The 20,812-nt window shown below is 41.3% G+C and overlaps 1 protein-coding gene across 2 annotated transcripts in view; it reads left to right on the plus strand.

The window, feature by feature from the left end:
* Window positions 1-1,905: 1,905 nt before the first annotated feature.
* nat16 (N-acetyltransferase 16) overlaps window positions 1,906-20,812 on the plus strand; it is a 45,876-nt gene continuing 26,969 nt past the window's right edge. The window contains exon 1 of one of the 2 annotated variants that reach the window (XM_078276119.1): window positions 1,906-2,270. The gene's annotated coding sequence lies outside the window, so the exon portion shown is untranslated. The remainder of the gene's footprint in view (window positions 2,271-20,812) is intronic. The other variant, XM_078276120.1, reaches the window with a different exon arrangement.

Genomic DNA, 20,812 nt, shown 5'->3' on the forward strand with positions numbered 1-20,812 from the left:
TTGTGAATTGTGTTGCTGACAATGAGCCTTCTTTTTTTGTGAAAGCTGCTCTGTGTATTGTCTGAAAAGGGTATACGCATGCTGCATCTGGATGAATTTGTGGTGTCTTGATTCAATCATTCTATTATTCATTTATTCATTCATTCATTCATTCATTCATTGTATGTATGTTAAGTGTTCATACACAATAGCAGCTTCAGATTTGGGGGAAAGTTGTGACACTAGAAGCCAGAGAGAACGTCGTAATAACAGACAGTATTGTTTTTAACAGAAAGGCGGCACTCTTTCGTTCCCTTTGGAGAGCTTTTGAAAAATAACTCTCTATATATAAAATCATGTCATGATATTGATGCACGTGTAAGAAGTTGGAAAATGGGGTGTCCTGTGGCCTACAGGTTAAGACACATACCATATAGGCTAACTGCGGTTCAATTCGGTCATACTATAATGTCCACAATGAATAATATGCAACAAAGCATAGAAAAGAAAGGGATCATACAGAAATAAAGAAGGGAATAATGTCAGTGGTGGAAATACTGTTTATGACCCAGGAGGTCAAAGCCAGATGGCAATTGGGAGAGCACAAATGAACTAAATTACTTTTTTAAATCAATGTGACTGTGGTCCTATCAGCAGTTTGGACCTGTGCAGAGGCATTGATTGCATAGATGGGGACATACTGTATCTCCCTGTCAATACGTTACCTCACACAAGGTTCCACTGGTGGGCGTCCTGAGCTCTGTTAGTTCAAGCTCAGTGGGACCGGAGAGGGAGGTACTGTGCATTGCTGTCTTTTTTTAGATGATTTTATACCTGCTGTCATACTGTATATATATATATATATATATATTTTTTTTTGCCAGAAAAGTATTAACATACAGTAAGCTGCTGTTTCTTTGTTATCCCTCACTTCCTAATTGGAAACATGACATCTGCCCTCAGATGCAATCCTAAACCAGTGTTATAACTAACTTCTATCTCTTTTCATAATATAGATCTGTTTTTTCAGATCTGAGTTCTTATCCTTTGTATTTGAACTACTGAGGGAAGAGAAACTCCATTCTGCATGGACGGGTTATGTATATAGAAAATCTTCACCTGTGGCTAGAAGATTTGTATCATCGGCAAATAACCGAGTGACGCTGAGATCGTAAAGTGGTTGATGGTATGCCCCTGGTGGTACATCGGCATGGCATCAGCCACTTTTCGATCTCGGCGCTACGGAAAGAACCTTAGAAAAACGTTCTTCAGCCAGGCAAGCCATTGACCTTGAAAACAAACAAAGCAGTGTGCCAAGAATAGATCCTTGTGGCACTACGTGAAGAAGCGTAGACAAATTGCTCTCCGTCAAATCTAGCTAACAAATCATTTGAGAGTAACGTCCCAAATTCCATATCTTTTAACCTCATCAGAATCAACCGCTTCGGAGGTTCTAAAAACACAGTAAATAAATACGGTTTTGTAATTCAGGTGGAACAAGGGCCATTTCGCAGGGGTGTCGGAGTGAGGGTGGAAATGGGACCGAGTACCCAGGGCCCTCATGTGAGGAGGGCCCAAAAAGATGCTAGAATGAATAGCTGTGGATGCGGGGAGGGGTCCATAGAGAATGCCTTTCTACAGGGCCCAGAATGTTGTGCTACGCCCCTGCCATTTCGGTATGGTTTGAATTCATACTGACGTTTTAAACAGGATGTTATTTATAGCAGGCTCTACGTGTTTCATCCTTTTAGTTCTTTAGTTTTTGTAGTTCTGATGCCATTATTATCCACTTAAATAAACACTTGAACGCAAAGGTACCGAAAAAAAAAAGGCAGAAATTAGGTGTGCTACCCAATTGCTTTTGCTCCTTGGAAGTCTCCGCACGTTCCTTTTGATACTGACACACACACACACACACACACACACACACGCACACACGCACACGCACACATACACACACACACACACACACACACACACACACACACACACACACACACACACACACACACGCACGCACACCCCGATAGCGGAGAGGGGGAGGGCTGCGGTCATGCTGAGCTGCTCCAGTGAGTCCAGTACGGAGGCTTGACGTAGGGGGACTGGGAGAGGAGGGGCTTGTGGGTCGTGTCGAGTCTTCAGTGTATCACCGAGCGAGCCGGGTTGCCTGTCTTTCATTCATCACCGGAACTGTGCAGCTCGTGCATCAGCCGTGATACCGTCGTCTGGTCTGCCATCCCGTCTCCTCCGACCACCGACACCAAGGACACCTCGGCCGGCCATCACCCGCGGTAAGACCCGCAGAGCAGACGGCTGGAAAAAAAAAAACCCAGTGCTGCCGGTTAGATAACGGATGGCTCGGTGCTGTCCTATAGGTCGCGTGAAGGAAAATTACCAGCATACAGCATCTCTATATGGGCTATGGAGCGCGTGCGGTGTTCCGTGGTGCTTAGTAGGCCCGTTGGGTACATTGTGACGTATCGGGTTTTATGCTATTGTTTGATGTTAATCTCCAATTGTGTTACATAATGTTTGCAAAAAAACGTGTTGTAGGCTTCTCAGTGATGACAGCATAGTGACCTTGTGGGATTATTTTTAGGCTCTTTTCATATCGTATGTGCTCGGTTATCAGCGGTGGTATATCACTAAAGACGACACACACACACACACACCACTGCTGATTATGTAGCTTAAACCATGAAAAATGATTAGGTCTATAGCATCATTATGTTAACTGTAATAGGCCGTTTGCTCCCGTGGCTGCCACTGAACATATAATGTCTTAGGCTATAGCAAGGCATTACGGTCATTATTGTCATATTCAATTTGGTCCCATTCATCCTTCCTATCCGCTGAGCTGCTCCTGCAAAAGGCTACAACTTGATGGAAAATGAGAACATGCATGACATACTGTACATCAAAAAAGCAAATGCATAAACTATTGGCTAACACCAGTAGGCTACAATGCAAAACCCATTGAAAAAGCTTCTTTTAAAAGGTTATACTGGTTTTGGTTTTTAAAAAACTTCAACTGTGTAGCCCTATTCAGTACAAAAATGCAGCACACAGTGCTTTATAAGAAGGAGATTACACGGCATAAAATGTGCATAAAACAGGGAATCAATGTAAAAATAAAAATAAAAACAGGCATTAGATACCATAATCAATGTAAACTAAAAAAACAAACATAGAAGGCATAGAATAGCATTAATGGGAAAAAAAAAGACACCTGACAGCAAAACAAGATAAAATAGGATGAACATAGACTACATAGAATGCATGACACAAGATGGAATGTGAAATCCACTGAAATATAATGATAAAAATAAAGACAAAATGTGGCCGGGTTGCCTCAGTGGGTAGAGCAGGCGCACATGTACTTGGAGGTTTATGCCTCGACGGAGAGGTCCAGGGTTCGAGTCCGACCTGTGATCATTTCCTGCATGTCTTCCCCCTCTCTCTCTCTCCCCTTTCTCACCTAGCTGTCTCTCTCCTATCCATTTAAGGTGGAAAAGCCCCAAAAAAATAACCTTTAAAAAAAAAAAAAAAAAGGACAAAATGTTCAAATGATATTAAATCAGTGGCCAAATTTGCGCCGTCAGCAGTTGGAGATTTGAATATTTAAGACCAAAACTCAGGAAGTATTTCGCCTCGAGTGCACTCTCTACTAATACTCCGTAATCCTGTAATTAGTGTTGGTTTTCGTTTAAAGTCCCACATATTTAAATGTCTCCGGTCATATTATCCGGTGGAAATAATTCCCTCTACTGTGTATGCATCTGACTGCTCAGACGTCACAACAAACAACACCACCGAAGACTGCTGTGCCACAGAAGCTGGAGTTGGGTGTCAAACGTAAAGGCAGCAGATACTGTATTACTCAAGTTGCAAAAAAAAAAAAAAATCCCAATCCTCTACGCTGAAGATGCAATAAAAATGCCCAGGATGATCAGTTCAAGTAACAAGGGAGATCTACAAGGAGAGGAAGAGGGAGTGAGTGAGATGGCGCCGGTATGGGGCCATTATTGTAACAAAACTATTTGCAAATGTGTGTGGAGCGTTGCACAACTGTACTGTATCTCAGTCCGTTTGGTCGTAATCACGCAATTGTTTCATTTCGTGCATTCTGGTAAATTTGTCTTTATTTTTTTTAATTTCTTTATTTATGTAAAGGGTATTATTATTCTCCTGTGTTCTTCAAAACTGTCAGCATATTCAAAACATCATCACGTGTTAAGAGATGATTTTTTTTTTTTTTTAAGGAATCATGTACATCTCGACAACAAATCTGTTGGAGAGTAAAACCTTGTTAAAGCCAGAAGGGCCAAAGTTTAAATACACATAAATCACATCTTTTGTTTTTCACATTTTGGATTGGATCACTTGCATGCCATTGCGCAAGTCAGGGCCCGCCACCCAGGTCGAGAACCACGCAAGTGTATGTATCAACGTCTCTGCAACGATTTTATTTAGGCCACAGAGCAATATTCTAAAAAGGTGTAATACATGAGTAGTATGGATAACTGTGAGTAAATATAGGGTAGTCTACGCCAGGGTACGAATATCCACTTCTAATGTATGCACTGGTACTAATAGCAGAGAAAACAACCCTTGGAACTAGCCTTCCTTTGATCAAGCTACCACATGACCACACATTAGCCTAATAGTAGCCCATACATGGCGATACAGCTGTTAAACTGTTAAAGGTCCCATGACATGGTGCTCTTTGGATGCTTTTATATAGACCTTAGTGGTCCCCTAATACTGTATCTGAAGTCTCTTTTATATAGACCTTAGTGGTCCCCTAATACTGTATCTGAAGTCTCTTTTATATAGACCTTAGTGGTCCCCTAATACTGTATCTGAAGTCTCTTTTATATAGACCTTAGTGGTCCCCTAATACTGTATCTGAAGTCTCTTTTTATATAGACCTTAGTGGTCCCCTAATACTGTATCTGAAGTCTCTTTTATATAGACCTTAGTGGTCCCCCTAATACTGTATCTGAAGTCTCTTTTTATATAGACCTTAGTGGTCCCCCTAATACTGTATCTGAAGTCTCTTTTATATAGACCTTAGTGGTCCCCTAATACTGTATCTGAAGTCTCTTTTATATAGACCTTAGTGGTCCCCTAATACTGTATCTGAAGTCTCTTTTATATAGACCTTAGTGGTCTCCTAATACTGTATCTAAAGTCTCTTTTATATAGACCTTAGCGGTCCCCTAATACTGTATCTGAAGTCTCTTTTATATAGGCCTTAGCGGTCCCCTAATACTGTATTTGAAGTCTCTTTTATATAGACCTTAGTGGTCCCCTAATACTGTATCTGAAGTCTCTTTTATATAGACCTTAGTGGTCCCCTAATACTGTATCTGAAGTCTCTTTTATATAGACCTTAGCGGTCCCCTAATACTGTATCTGAAGTCTCTTTTATATAGGCCTTAGCGGTCCCCTAATACTGTATCTGAAGTCTCTTTTAAATAGGCCTTAGCGGTCCCCTAATACTGTATTTGAAGTCTCTTTTATATAGACCTTAGCGGTCCCTTAGTACTGTATCTGAAGTCTCTTTTATATAGAGCTTAGTGGTCCCCTAATACTGTATCTGAAGTCTCTTTCGCGAAATTCAGCCTTGGTGCAGAATTACAGCCACTAGAGCCAGGTGGGGGGGCAAGGTGGAGAGTGGGGGGTGTGGCCTTGACCAACTGCCACTTTGCTCGTTTGAAATCTCTCTCATGGGTGGGCCAAATTCTCTGGTTGGGCAAAGCAGAGAAAGGGGAGGTAACCTTCCTCCTTATGATGTCATAAGGAGAAGATTCCAGATTGGCCCATCTGAGCTTTCATTTTCTCAAAGGCAGAGCAGGATACCCAGGGCTCGGTTTACACCTATCACCATTTCTAGCCACTGGAGGACCATAGGCAGGCTGGGGGAACGCATATTAATGTTAACGTGCACCAGGGGTACGAATAGCATTCACTTCTAATTGTACCAGGGGTGCAAATAGCCTCACCCTTTTTTTTTTTTAACCTCTTTTGGGGAGTGGGTTGTCTTATATATTTTTTGAGGGGGACAAATCTACCTCTTCTAAATATTAGGGTACGGGGGGGGCATATTCCCTGCGTCCCCCCCAAAATCTACGCCTGTGCGTAATCAGATTTGTAAATGTGTCAAATAATCTTTAAATGTGTTTGCAAGTGTAGGCTACTGAGATCTGTTAATGTGTAGACAAATCTGTTTCAGATATTATTGGCTAAAAAAAAGTATTTTGCTCCAAGAGCTGGAAATCCACTTATGTAGTCAGCTAAAACTCAGCAGGCCTCCCAAATGGCTGTCTTTCTATAGTCACTTTTTGCTACACTTCTGCCGTGACAGAGAGCTGAAGACGTGTGTGGAGATTTGTCTGTTCCGCTCTGTCTCGCGCTGTGCCTCAGTAGCCTAGCAATACAGCCAACAAAATACAGTCCCAGAATTTGCGTAAATGCGGTAACTGACTATCCTAACATAAACACAACAGTACCAGTACTTTTCCAGACGGACACAGACTCACCACGTGTCTTTATTTCACTGAAAAAGCATTTTTTCAGCTACCTCAGAACATCTTTCCTCGAGTGTAACCTCCTTTTGGGTCTGATCTGTGTCGGGGCACAACCCGAAGTTGCCCCGAAAACATTTCTCAACATTTATTCTGAGGTCGCTGATTAATTTATTAAGAGCCGTTTCAGTGCTGTGGTTTGTTTGTAAAGCCTGATTAAAATTCCTCAAGGATATTATTTTCTTTTAGAAAGGAGTTTACTGGCACTGAAACTGTATTTTTTTTAAGTATCTTACTGATGAATGGAAGGTTGGATATCTGTTGGCCTATAATGTGTCAGTGCATAACAATCTAGACTGGGTTTCTTTAGGAAGGGTTTTACAACAGCTGTTCTGAAAGCATCTGGTCAGATGCCTTGAAACATGAACTGACATTAAAGAACAATTAAAACTTGCTCCATTGAACCAAATTCCTGGTTAGCAACAGCAGATGGCCAAGGCGACTTGATTTGCTTTCCGTTAACAATGTTAGATGGCCAAGACGACTTCTTTTGCTCCAGTTAGTAATGTTAGATGGCCAAGGCCACTTGTTTAGCCAGGTTTAGTCGTCCAAACCAGTTGATGGACATTTCAAAAGTTTGCCTAAAATTTGCTTGGCAATTAAATGGAAACAAAGCTACGGAGGAGTTACGCTCAGTGATCGTCTTGTCTTCTCAGTTAATGTAATATAGGTGAATAGAGCTCCACAGAGTGGTTCTGGATGTAAAAATCCTGTTCATTTTCTCCATAAGGTTTTTGATTATATGCCATGATGTCTAAACTATCCAAAAGTAGACTGACCACGAGCTGTGAGATTGTGAAACGGAGGTTTATGTTCCCGTCGAAGCCTCAATTTAACGATAACATTTTTTATTTGCGATATTATGGAGAAGTACACTGTTAGAAAAGTCCGTAGAAATTCCGGCTAATATTCTGTGTTAATATGAAGGAATGTTCTGTAATAATTTTTCACAGGTGTTTTTCCGTATTTTGATTTTTGCATTAACAGAAATGACCAATAAAAAAGGTACACAGGATATACTGTACGTTTACAGATTTTTTTTCGTTTTTGGGTTAACAGAAATGTCCGTAAACTTAACGGAAAAGGTACTGGTAATTTTCTGCCAGGACATTATCTGCTTTTCTTAGGATTTCTTTCTAACAACGTACTACACTACCCACAATCCTAAGAGTAACAGTGACGTCTCTGAATGGTGGAGCTCGCTGTTAGCATGGAAATGTTTACCGCACCCACGGACGGCTAGAGCGAGCTGCTACCACTGAAGTCTATGATTGTTTCTGTACACAGTCTTAGACGCCAGCTACCCTCCTGAGGAAACCCATTTCGGCAGCTTGTACCCTGGATCTCGTTGTTTCGGTCATGACCCAGCCTTCATGACCATAGGTGAGGGAGGAATCGACACAGATCTAAAGTCTCTGATATAGACCTAGCGGTCCCTCAATACTACTCCTGAAGTCTCTTTTATATAGGCCTTAGTGGTCCCCTAATACTGTATCTGAAGTCTCTTTGATATAGACCTTAGCGGTCCCCTAATACTGTATCTGAAGTCTCTTTTATACAGACCTTAGTGGTCCCCTAATACTGTATCTGAAGTATCTTTTATATAGGTCTTAGTGGTCCCCTAATACTGTATCTGAACTCTCTTTTTATAAGGTCTTAGTGGTCCCTCACTGTATCTGAAGTCTTTTATATAGACTTAGCGGTCCCTAATACTGTATCTGAACCCTTTTGAGATAGGTCTAGTGGTCCTCAATACTGTATCTGAAGTCTTTATATAGACCTTAGATCCCATTCCGCTTTATATAGACCTTAGTGGTCCCCTAATACTGTATCTAAAGTCTCTTTTATATAGACCTTAGTGGTCCGGTAGATCGAGAGCTTTGCCTTCTGGCACAGCAATAAAGTGATACCGCGCCGATTCTCCGACCAATCTCCCGCTCCATTGTCCCCTCACTCGCGTACAAGACCCCGAGGTACTTGAACTCCTTCGCTTTGGGGTAAGGACTCATTCCCTATCAGCTGTTATTTTGGTGAAAGTAATTCAAAAGTAACGCAAAAGTAGTGTAAAGCATTACAATTCAGAGACAGTAACAGGATTTTTACTGCATAGAGGACTTTTTGGCACCCCTTCCAAAAGAAGTTTTAGCCAGCCCCAAAGGACTATCACCAGCGCCAAAATGAGCAGAATTGAGAATAAAAATAGCAATTTACCAAACAACCGTTGAACAAGCAGAACATAAACTTGAATATGAGTGCTAATTTCAGTTTTATTTGTTCTGGTAATCTATATGTATTGGAAGTAACTTGCCCAACGCTGCTTATACCTTTGCCTTTTTCTCCGTTTTCCAAATGTTCTTTGAGCCGAATCAACTGTTTTATGCTCACGATTCATCTCGTAGCTGGTTGGCTTGGTTCCAGGCTTAACCCTCTTTATATATATATATATATAAGCATTTCATGGAACGTCGATGGAAATATTGGGGGAAAATCACCAGAGCCGTTGAAAAAGTGAGCGGCAACTTTATTTCCCCATGATTACATCCTTTTCACAGGATTTGCTGAGGTCATACCAGCACCAATTTACTGGCTCCAAATGAAGTAATGCAACAATTCAAGTTCTTCACAACTTGATTAAAAAAACTGCAGCCGGGTCGGGCCAGTGTTAAGTAGCTGGGCTAATAGTGGAGAACAATGTTCAAGAGTTTCCAGTAATCCTTCCTTGCCAGATACATTGCTTTGGTATAAGCAGCCATGGCTTCTTTGTTACAGTACTCTGTGTTCTCAGCTGCCTCAACCTATTCTTTTAATCTCTTTAACACTGGTATTATTTAACCAATGGGTGGAAATTTCCAACTAGTGAGATCAACACTTAGCAGTCCTGTAGAAATAAAGATATCTCGGTTTTCTGATATAATGTAATGATAAGCCCTGATAAGTTTTGCTTTGAGCGTCAGAGCAGGATTTTCACATGATGTGGACATCGACCCAGGTGAATGCCATTACACGAAAACTGTGAAGAACAAATAGCTGCGGTCCCTCCCTGCCTCCTGTTTTGTCTGACTGACTGACTGATAAGAACGAGAGTTTGGAGGATAAGCCTTCATCGGTGTTGCTAAATGATCTGATATGATACATACGTACATATATTTGATATTTATTTTGGCAGTGTGAGACGGGTGTCTATTGGGACTGTACTGTGGTTTGCATTGAATATAGGGCTGGGCAATATATCAATATAAATCGATATCGTGATATGAGACTAGATATTGTCTTAGATTTTGGATATCGTGATATGACATAAGTCTTGTCTTTTCCTTTTAAAGGCTGCTTTACAGTAAAGTGATGTCATTTTCTGAACTTAACTTTTCTATTATTTGCCTTTACCCACTCAGCCATTGTAACATTACTGATGATTATCACAAATCTAAGTGTAAATCAAAGTATTTTGTGAAAGCTCCAATAGTCAACCCTACAATATCGCCGCAATATGGACATCGAGGTATTTGGTCAGAAATATCGTCATATTTGATTTTCTCCGTATCGCCCAGCCGTCATTGAAGAAAATGTTCTGAAAATGATGACAGAATAACAGAAACTGCTCATTCAGTGGCAGGGCTGGGTGAAGTCGGGCTTATCCTGATCCAGAACATCTCAGACCCCGTTCTATACCTGGCACTAACATCCGTCCTGAGGGATCGGATCACAAGTGGACAGCGCTAAGTACCGCACTCTTAAGAAATAAATCCGTAGAATAACAGAAAAGGTTCTGGCAGCTCATTAGCCCGGACTTTGTCCCGTAATTAAAAACAGACATTTTGTGTGTAGCTACAGTAAACATTAAGAACATTTATTTGAAATGATCCCATACAAAGCTGCTCAGTTAGTGAACTTCTGCAATTTTCTGTTCCTTCTTTAACAATAACCAAAGTTGAATAATACACATCTAGAGGCAATTTCTAAAAACTAATTGTCTTCTAAGAAGAATGTACATCCCGTCAGTCAGTCAGTCTGACATTACAACAAAACTTCCTGCGATTATGTCACCTCTCTTCTGTTAATTATTAGCCATGCATTGCCAGAGCTACACAGCGCTGTCTGGAGTTCACAGTGAAATGCGTGGTCAAGCAGCGGCTGTGAAACGATTTCATTTCCTAGAAATTCTTCACAATAAAAGTCTTTTGAATGCTTTTATTATGAAGCAGCCAGGGTTTTTCCTGACTCGGAATGGGCCAGTACGACAGTAAGCACGATCGCTCCGCGTACAGTAAAGGCAAAGAGCCTGTGTTACCTCATTTGACAGAAATCTATATGCATTTGCCTGTTATTTCTGACAAGTCCATGAACAAAACCCCAATCAACAAAACTGCCTAAAAAATAAATAAAATCTATCACAGAGAGAGTCCGACAAAGCCAGACTCTGGATGGTAAAACTGAGATAAGTTCTCCTATTGAAGTCTATGCTCTGCTTTTCAACTGTTGTTTTTGTAAACTGCTATTAAACACAGTTGAAGAGGATTTGAGTTGCTCTTTTTTCTCTCAATTCTTATCATTTTAATAACCAATGTTTTATGGATTTGGAGAAGGATTTGATAGACGTGATGTTACTTAGTTCTAGTGAGTATGTTATTCCATGTATGGGCTGTTCATACGTGTATTTTGGGTTTCTACTAGAACACGTTTACATGCTTTAATGTTCAGAAAACACGTTCTTCTCATACTGTCTTTCTGAATATATCTGTGTTCACCCTCTGTCTGAAACCGTTTTAGCGCCTGTCTCTTTAAGCCCCCCAAAAAAAGCCCAGTCTGCTCTGATTGGTCAGCGCTTCTGGGTCTTCTGCATCTGCGCATACCAGTTCATAAACGATACTTTTTTTTAATACCAACTTTATAAAAAACATTATATCACACATTATGGCGCAAATCTTTTTATTTATATTTATATGTACATTTATGTTTATATTTCAGCTCAGTGTGTAATGGAGAGTTTTTCCTGCCTGCCTCTGCGACGTGTAACGTTAGACAACCAATCACAAACATTATTAGCCACTTGCGCTGATGAGATTTATAGGTATTGAAATTGGGTATTGAATGACGAGGCATTTTTCGATACTCAACACTAAGGAGATAGAACTTCTCTATTGTTAGATCTGTAACACGAGCAGGACCGGAAATCTCCGACTGTGTTGCCATAACACACCTTGTAGCCTGTGTACAGTAGATGATGGCATACATAACCTTTTGTTATGTAGCACCTTTCTTACACAGAGGTCATTGAAAGTGCTTTACAGCTACAACTACAAACAGAAGTATACAATGAGATAAATGAATGTACTGGCACAGTTTTAGATAAAAAAACAAAGATATGAAATAAATGAAAGTACCATGAAACGAGACTAATTAAAAGCTCTGGAAAGGAGAACCGTTTTAACTTAGTTTTCAAAAATGGCTAGATTTGGGGTATATTATACAAGTCCTCCAAACCATACAGCAATGAGTCGTTTGTTCCTACCCTCTCAAACGACCAGCGTTTTCCATCCTTATATCCAAACCAGAGAACGTAACGGTCGGAAAATGTGCGATGACGTTGTTAAATATCCCGATAACGATGTTACTTGCGATAAATAAACAGATGTTAAAGTGTACTCCATTCTTTTATTGAACAAATTAAACATTGAATTGGATATAGAACGGCACCACAAACAAAAGAATAGCAGTTCCATTATGAAGTGCAGTTATGTTTTACTGATATTTTCTTTCAACTAACATAAAAAATCTCGGAGTGTCTTTCGCGATGTGTTCATATCGCCAGTTGATATCGCGATGACGATTAACGGTACATTGTGCAGCCCTATTTTAAACGTAAAGGTTGCGGATTGAATAACGCCGTTGAATAACGCCGTTAACGTTGTGAAACGGTCACAGTTTGGTTACGCTTAGGCACAAAAAACAACTTTGTTATGTTTAGGCAACAAAACTACTTAGTTATTAGTTAAGTTTTGAAAAAGATCGTGGTTTGGGTTAAAATCAGACATTACTTCACAGCCAGTTACGCACGCAACGTTGAACGGAACGTTCTTAATGTTAAAACAAACTGTTCACTTTGATTTTGAAAGGAGACTCAAACCCCAGTCTCCTGGGTGAAGGTCCTGTGTTTGTTTGGCCTATCCAAAAACCTGCCTCCTTACATGGAAATATAGTGCTCTTATACTCCATCACCTTACTTCCCGCTTTGCTCGCGCCATAACTACTACGGTCACTAGAAGGCGACGTCACTATAAACGTAAATATAAGTCGGAATCGCTGCTTGAACAAACAACTTATTTGGCTGTTTTTCATTCTTCATTTCTACTATATCCTGATGTCATATTGGAGTTACTGTACTCACCAGTTTTCAACTTATATAAGAAAATGAACACTTTATTATCCATTCATAGCAGGATTAACCTGCCAGGGCCGGGCCCCCTAGGACAAAACAATCTGCAGTTTGTCCCCCTTGTGTGGTGGTTTGGTTTCTACTGTTACTCTTCTATTTTTGCTGAAGCACACAAACCCAGCATGACAGCATTGTTACCCCCAACTCTGCCTGACATACAAATGTAGCGCAATATTAGCAATCCTGGAGGTGGAATTCCCAGAAAGCCCATGTTATGGTAACATAAGACAAGTGGAAAAACCTAGGAAACATCAGGTTACTCCTAGGTCAAAGGTCAGGGGAGGAAGCAAGGAGGAAGGAAACACACACACACACACACACACACACACACACACACACACACACACACACACCTGACATTCATACACACAGAAACTGCAGTAGTGACGCACACTAATGGAAACACTGACATTCAAATGAAAGTAAACTGTAGTCTATTGGCAGGCCTATTTCTAATGCCAATTAGGCTGTTCAAGTTCTTTTGAGTGCAAATATAGTGTCTGTCGCACAGCTTCAGCAGCGTCCCTTGACATGGACAGAAATAAGTGTGTGCGTCCTGAGCTGAACTCTGGACAGCGTAACACAAACTCGGTGCTTTACTTTAAATTAACTGCGTCGGGTTCGGGTCAGGTTTGGACATAATGCCTGTCGTGTTCTGGTCAGACTCAGGATATAAGAGTTTCACTTTTCAGATGTATTTCCTAGAAGAAAAAAGTCTTAAAGTGCTCATATTATGCTCATTTTCAGGTTCATAATTGTATTTAGAGGTTATATCAGAGTAGGTTTACATGGTTTAATTTTCAGAAAACACCAGATTTTTGCTGTACTGCACATTGCTGCAGCTCCTCTTTTCACCCTGTGTGTTGAGCTTTCTGTTTTAGCTACAGAGTGAGACCTCTCACTTCTGTTCCATCTTTGTTGGGAGTCGCACATGCTCAGTAGCTAGGTAAGGACTACTAGCCAGTCAGAAGCAGAGTATGAGGGCGTGCCCTGACAGTACCTAGGTAAGGACTACTAGCCAGTCAGAGGCAGAGTATGAGGGCGTGCCCTGACAGTAGCTAGGTAAGGACTACTAGCCAGTCAGAAGCAGAGTATGAGGGCGTGCCCTGACAGTACCTAGGTAAGGACTACTAGCCAGTCAGAAGCAGAGTATGAGGGCGTGCCACGCTAGCAGCTAGGCGAGCATTATAACGTGTGTTACAAAGTGACCACGTTTGTCTCTGAAGTAAAGGCTGGACTACAATAGAGCTGTTTGGAGCAGTTTGTGAACAGTGTTTTCTGTTGGAGATGGTAAGTCCCTTTGGGGGGGGACTTTGGGCTTTTTCACTTTGTAAACCTATAACGTGCACAAAAAAGATAAATAACACAATAAAGGAAAGGGAAAAAGCCAAAAAGCATAATATGAGCACTTTAAATTCGGACCAACACGGTAGTATGTAAGCATGCTAACATTTGCATGTAATCAATCATGCATCAATAAATGTTTATGTTATCTTATGTAAAAAAGTCACTTTTAACATGTCATCATGCTAATGTACATGCAGGGCTTTTGGGGCTCCAGGCCCGAATGTTTTCTAGAAAGCTCGGAATCTTTTAGGGTTTTAAAATAACTTTGACCTTGCGTCAGTTCCTCTCAGTCTCTCTGACTGGGCAGGCAAATCAACGGAGCAAAAGTTCTATTACTGGGAAATGTTTATTCTGTAAACTCTACTAAAAATAGGTTTCAGGATTAGTAATGCTGTTTACGTCAAATTCCTACCCTACTTATATCATGTCACTTTTAAGTAGTAACATCAGACAATTTTTGCCCCTTTTTTAGGCGACAGAAGTCAAAATGAGTCATCCTCAAAAAAAAAAATTGTGTTCTGGTTTCAAAATGATGAAGACAGTTGGAGAACAATTATGTTCTACTACTAAGATTTTTAGGCATTCTATTATCAAATGGCTCCCCTCCTGGTTTGGGCTGAGCCCCCAATGTTTACAACGTCTGGTTCCGCCCCTGTGTATACAATTGAATAATTTCAAATTGATTAACTCATTTATTTAGTTTGTACATTTAGTAGGCTATATCGACATGCTCAAATTTCACATGTAAAACTGAGCATAATAATGTTAACGGGTACAGTTTGCAAGAATGCAAACAGTAAGCATGCTCACATGCTAAATTTAGCATTTGAACTTGCTATCTTATATCCACTCAAAGGGATTAGACTCACAAATGTTTGTGCAAATGGAGAATCTAGACGCCTGTGCAGCTTTACCTTGTATTAAGAATGTAAGTAGATATATAAGACTTGCGTGAAACTAGCAGACATGAGCCTTATCCCATTACTTCTCCTGTAACACTATCACTCATTGGCTAATGGCCCTTTGGAATGAAGCTACAAGGGCCAGGGGGTAGATGCCAGTTACAGTAGTGGACAACAGAAACTGCTCTATGTACAGTATCAGAGTTTTGAAGAGGCTGTAGTCCATTGCATTCCATTGTATCTTCTATTTACATAACAGACAGCTGTTGTCAGGTTCTAATCATGAAGAATTAGTAATCCACTGCATGTGAATGAGATATCCCTTCTAATGCCAACCTTACACCAAAAGACTTTCCAAACGATTTCACTGTCGCAGACACATTTTCCAATATCGGAATGAAATCCTGAGAGTCTTGCTAGAGTTGGGGCGCGCTCCCATCGTCTCAATCGTTTGGTGTAAGGTGTTCATAAAACTCAGTCCGAGCTGTCTTAAGTCTTTTTCCCGTCTGGACGTTTCAGCAAAATGAAACATGATTGATATTAGTTTTGATATTAGTTTTAAACCTTGGTAATGATTAGAGCTTGCGAGTCGATTCTGAATCACAACGTCCTGTTTCGATGACATTTCTGGTTTGATTCCATATCAGTTAGGTTAGGGACATTTCAGTTACAATACCAATTTTGCTTGGATATCAGAGAGTTCTAAGAGAACTTATGCTGTAAATTGTACAAGCAAGAAACAAACATAGATGGATTTTAATTGGAGAATTGATTATTTATTTATAACCTAGTTTGTGACTTAAAATGTAGTGACATTATGACAGCTTGTCTTTAGATGTGAGATGGTGTCAGACTTTAGTCTTTTCAGAGTCTTCTAGTGTATGGTAGGCATAATTTCACATTTTAGCCATTCCTCTGTCACAGCTGCAATGCATTCTGGGAACATTCTTCTCTCACTTAATTTGACTATGCATGTGGAAATGCTCCATTTGGCCGACCATCTGGACTCTACATAACCATTACCCCTTCATCCCGAACACAAACGCCGAACACCACGCTACATGAGCGTGCACAAAATAGAGGGAAAGGACCAAGTTTGCTTATAGATAATTGTTATTGGTCACAAGGAATGTCAAGCATACTGGACACGACTATGACATGATGTGACATTAATGCACAGGTACTATTGGAAGCCTTTTTTATGCTTGAATGCTCGTTTTAGTTGGCATTTAGGCTGTAACACTATGTTGGGAGGCATGGTGTCTGTAGGTGCATTGGCAGAGATCATTGATTGGTATTTGGCCACTTGGAAACAAGCTGAAACCGCATCCGACATATTATCAACTAACAAAATTCATATGGGAAAATATGTTAGACATTTGTCACACAGAGCATTAGTCATTTAAAGCTAAATTCTAAAATGTATTCTAAAGCTAAATTAACCACATGCGTTGCCTATTGTAGATAACTGCATGTAGGGATCTACTTCTGGGGCAACTTGCCCGCTAACCAATGTAGCTGCTCATTCATCTGTGCATGCTGGTTTGTTCACATGTGATGCTGTTGCCAGTTAGCTTGACTAGAATAAAAACAGGTTGAAAATCAGCAGAGTTTTCTATTAGGTCCAATATTTACTCCCCTTTTAGTTTAGGTTTGGTCTCCACTCTTTAGCTGCCAAATGCTCCACTGTGTTCGCCAGCTAGTTGCTAACTTTTTTGCAAAAAAAAAAATAGCTGCCTGCTCATTGGTTCTGAACTGACAACTACAATAACTATTGATTGACAGATTGTAACAGTTTTTTTTCCCCAGATGCGAAGATCAATAAATTAAGTTGTAAAACAAATTAAAAAAAAGAACTAGCCGCCTGCTATGCAGTTTGTCAGCCGTAAAACCAAAACAATGAGCTAAAAGAGGCTAAAAAGCTCCGTAGAGATGACAAGAAACACAGTGTTGATGGTAATTGTCTGTGGGTTCGTCACTACGAGCGACACCTTTCACATCACACAGTCGTTTGATCCATTGTTAATATAAAACTATTGATTAGTGCAGCTTTAAATAGTGGTGGGACAGGTGTATTGTTTTTCTAAGTGGCAGCCATCCTCCCCTATCATCATCATCATCATCATCATCATCATCATCAACATCATAATCTTACTATCACTGTTATTTCTCTGTCTATTGCATGGTGACTCACGAATGAAATACTTGTTACCATGCGAGCTCCTACAGCTGCTGGAGGGGGGAGAGAGAGAGAGAGAGAGAGAGAGAGAGAGAGAGAGAGAGAGAGAGAGAGAGTGTGGATGTGAGCTGATGTCTTTTGACAGTTTGGTATTTGGAATTGAAAGCGTGGAGGCATTATTGTATTAATCATGGAAGGGAGAGAAAACATAGGAAAGCACAACATGGACATCCTATTCTTTCCAGTTTTGTCAACACATTTACTCACACAGTCCAGTCTCTCTGTCTCCCTCTCCCCATGCAAACAGGGGCAGGACAACCAGCAGTGGACGTCTATGCATACAGAGAATGGGAACGGGATTCTGTACATTCCACACATGGTTTAGTTAGTTATGTGTGTTGTCATGCAAGATGCAAAGTCTGGTGTTCAAAGTGTTACAAGCGTGTTGAATTTCATGTTGTCGTGCAAATCTGACTGATGCTTCCATGCTCCTTTTGTCATATGTGGTCATGTACATGGCCCTTGTGTCTGCTCTGGTTTCTGCTACCTACTAGAGCCCTGCGCTGGACTGTTTTTTTTTAATCCCACTCCTGCCCGCTCCTGGTGGATTACTACCTACCTTGGTGTGCTTGGTATTGCTTAGCTGTGATGTCTTGCTGCAAATGGTCTGCTGATAAACTTCGGCTGTATAGTTTTTACATTTTGCCCTTAGGTGATGAATATTATAAATCCCTACTGAGCGACTAAGCATGTCCTTTTACAATCTATGTTTTAATCTATTAACCATGATAGTAGTAGACGTATCAGTTTGATTTAAGAAAGCAATAGTTGAACAGAGAAAAGAAGCATTACAGAAAGCAGAATGCTGCAAAACAGAGCTATGGTGCTGTATAAGATTATGCCCCCCCCCCCCCCTTACATCACAGCAAAGGTGGTTGCTCCCAGTTTTGAACACATGAAGATGTTAAAAACACACTTTTGATGTCTTAAGGCATCAGATTTTTAACTCGTTAAGACTCAGTCCCCTGGTTTGCAAAGACATTATTGCGTGATAACACACAAAAACACGTTTTTAGCCAATTGACTAAGGTTGTTTCTGTCTCTGTGTTACCATGAAGCCCCGGGGCTTAGCATCAGCTTATCTGAAAACACTCTTCTAACCATCTGGATGGAAAAAGATTCTGTCCACGGCACAATAGACAAGATTTAAACATCTTTTTTCTAATTTAGACCAAGATGATGAGCTGGAAATCACATATTGTCCTTGCTCTATTTAAGGGATGTGAACCAAAATTAAAACAAAAAACATTTAATAGATGCAAAATTTGCGCTATAAATATATTAAATAAAAAATAAACAGTATCACACACTGGACAAGTAATTTGAGGGCAAGTTTGCCTGTGGTTTCACTAGCCGCTTGAGCTTGTTTTACAGTTCTGTGGAGGTTCCACGCAGAGCTTTCGCCGTAGCCTATGTAAAAGTGGCCTGATGTTTATACTTGTGCGCTGGTGTGTGCGTCGAGCCAGCATGTGTGTGTGTGTACGTAGGCACACAGAACGTGGAAGGTGTGTTGTTGTTGCCACAGCCAGAAGACACATTTAGTTTCAAATGAAGCTGGAGGCAGCAAAAAAAAAACCCAGCTGGTTAAACTGTTTTACAATAGCAGGTTTGTTCAGGACACCCGTCTGTCGCTTTCACATCACCTTTTGGTATCGGCTCAGCTCGCTTGGAACCTCGACTGAGGTGGTACTAAAAAAAGTACCTGTTAGCAGGTACCAGGTACTTTTTTTCGTAATGGAAAACCAAAAAAGGCGAGTAGAGTCGAGGCGAGTCGAGCAGGTACCACGTAATGGAAAAGCGCCATTACCCTTCTTGGTCCAGTGTGGTTTGTACTTCGAGCTGCGGGCCGCTCGTTCCAGACAGAATGTTCCAAAGTAGTTTACATCATCACCTATCTCACTAGCAAAGCTTAAGCCTTGGCTAAGGCTAAGTGGGCCAAGAATTCTCCTGTCTGCTAGTTGCTGGAACACTTCACTGACACGCTCATAAGATCTTTGACCACAGAACCCCCAGCCCAGAGGCAGCTTGTGGGTCTAAACCAGGTTACGTGTTGAGTCTCTCTGACTACGCCATGGAATTCAGTACCTTGGCAGCTGGAACTCACCTTCCCTGTTCGACGCTTTCCGCTATGGGCTAGCCAACCCCATCAAGGACCAGTTGGTCCGTTTAGAACTTCCTCCTAGCCTGGAGTCTTTCATCACTCTAGCCATTAAAATGAAACCGCCTCCTGGAAAACAAGAGCGAGAGGTCCAGGGCTGTTGGTACTCCACCCATCCAGAAGAAGCAGCTCAACGCCACATGCTCTTCTTCCTGGTGCTCTCCTCCTCGTCTCACCTCTAGGGCTGACTCATTAGTGTCCTCTACTGTTCCGGAGGAGCCCATGCAGTTGGGAAGAACCAGGCTCACTCCAGAGGAGCGACAGTGCTGTCCACGGGAGGGCAGATGCTTCCCAACTGGGCTACTTCATGTCTGCTTGACCAGTAAAAGACAAGGCTCGTCAGTGAAGAGCTTTTCCCTCTCTACCTTGCACCCAGGCTCAACTCATCACCCCTTCCTAGACTCTCTGCCACCTGATGTTAGTAGACTCTGGGGCTGATTCAAGTTTTACTGATAGGAGGTAAGCCAAGAGACTTTGACTCGGCCTGGTTCCCCTGCCCAAGCCATTGGAGGCCAACGCTCTGGATGGACGTTTGTAGTGTAGAGTCACTCACTCGCAGTACAAGTATCTTGTGTTGCCTTTTGGCCTCACAAAATGCTTCAGCTGTGTTTCAGGCTCTGGTAAATGGCGTTCTCCAAGACATGCTCTCCAAGACATGCTGAACTGGTTGATATCCTCTTTTTCATTCCTGAGGAAAAGACATGTCTTCGCCAGTCCTGCAGCACTTCCTGGACAACCAGCTCTTCGTCAAAGCTGAGAAATGCAAATTCCATGCCTCCACTTTCGCATTCCTGGGGCTTATTGTCTCTGAGAACAACATTCAGATAGATCTCACTAACTTCAATGCTGTTGCTTAGTGGCCCACGCCTACTTGTCGCAAGCTAGTTCATCGTCTGGGTTTTGCTAACTTCAGCAGACATTTTATCAGGAACTTAAGTACTGTTGCATGCCCTCCCTCCATGTCAAGTTTCAGTGAGCTCCCCAGGCTGATCATTCTTTCCAGAGGTTGAAGAAGAGCTTGACCTCAGCATCCATCTTTATTGTCCAAGATCCACATTGGTTGTGGAGGTAGATGACTCGGACATGCGCATTAGAGAAGTGACTTCACAGGAGTTTCTGGTGGAAAACAAGCTCCACCCCTGCGCCATCCTGTCCTAGAAACTC

The sequence above is a fragment of the Sander vitreus genome, chromosome 19 (genome assembly GCF_031162955.1).
Source record: "Sander vitreus isolate 19-12246 chromosome 19, sanVit1, whole genome shotgun sequence".
Classification (NCBI taxonomy): Eukaryota; Metazoa; Chordata; class Actinopteri; order Perciformes; family Percidae; genus Sander; species Sander vitreus.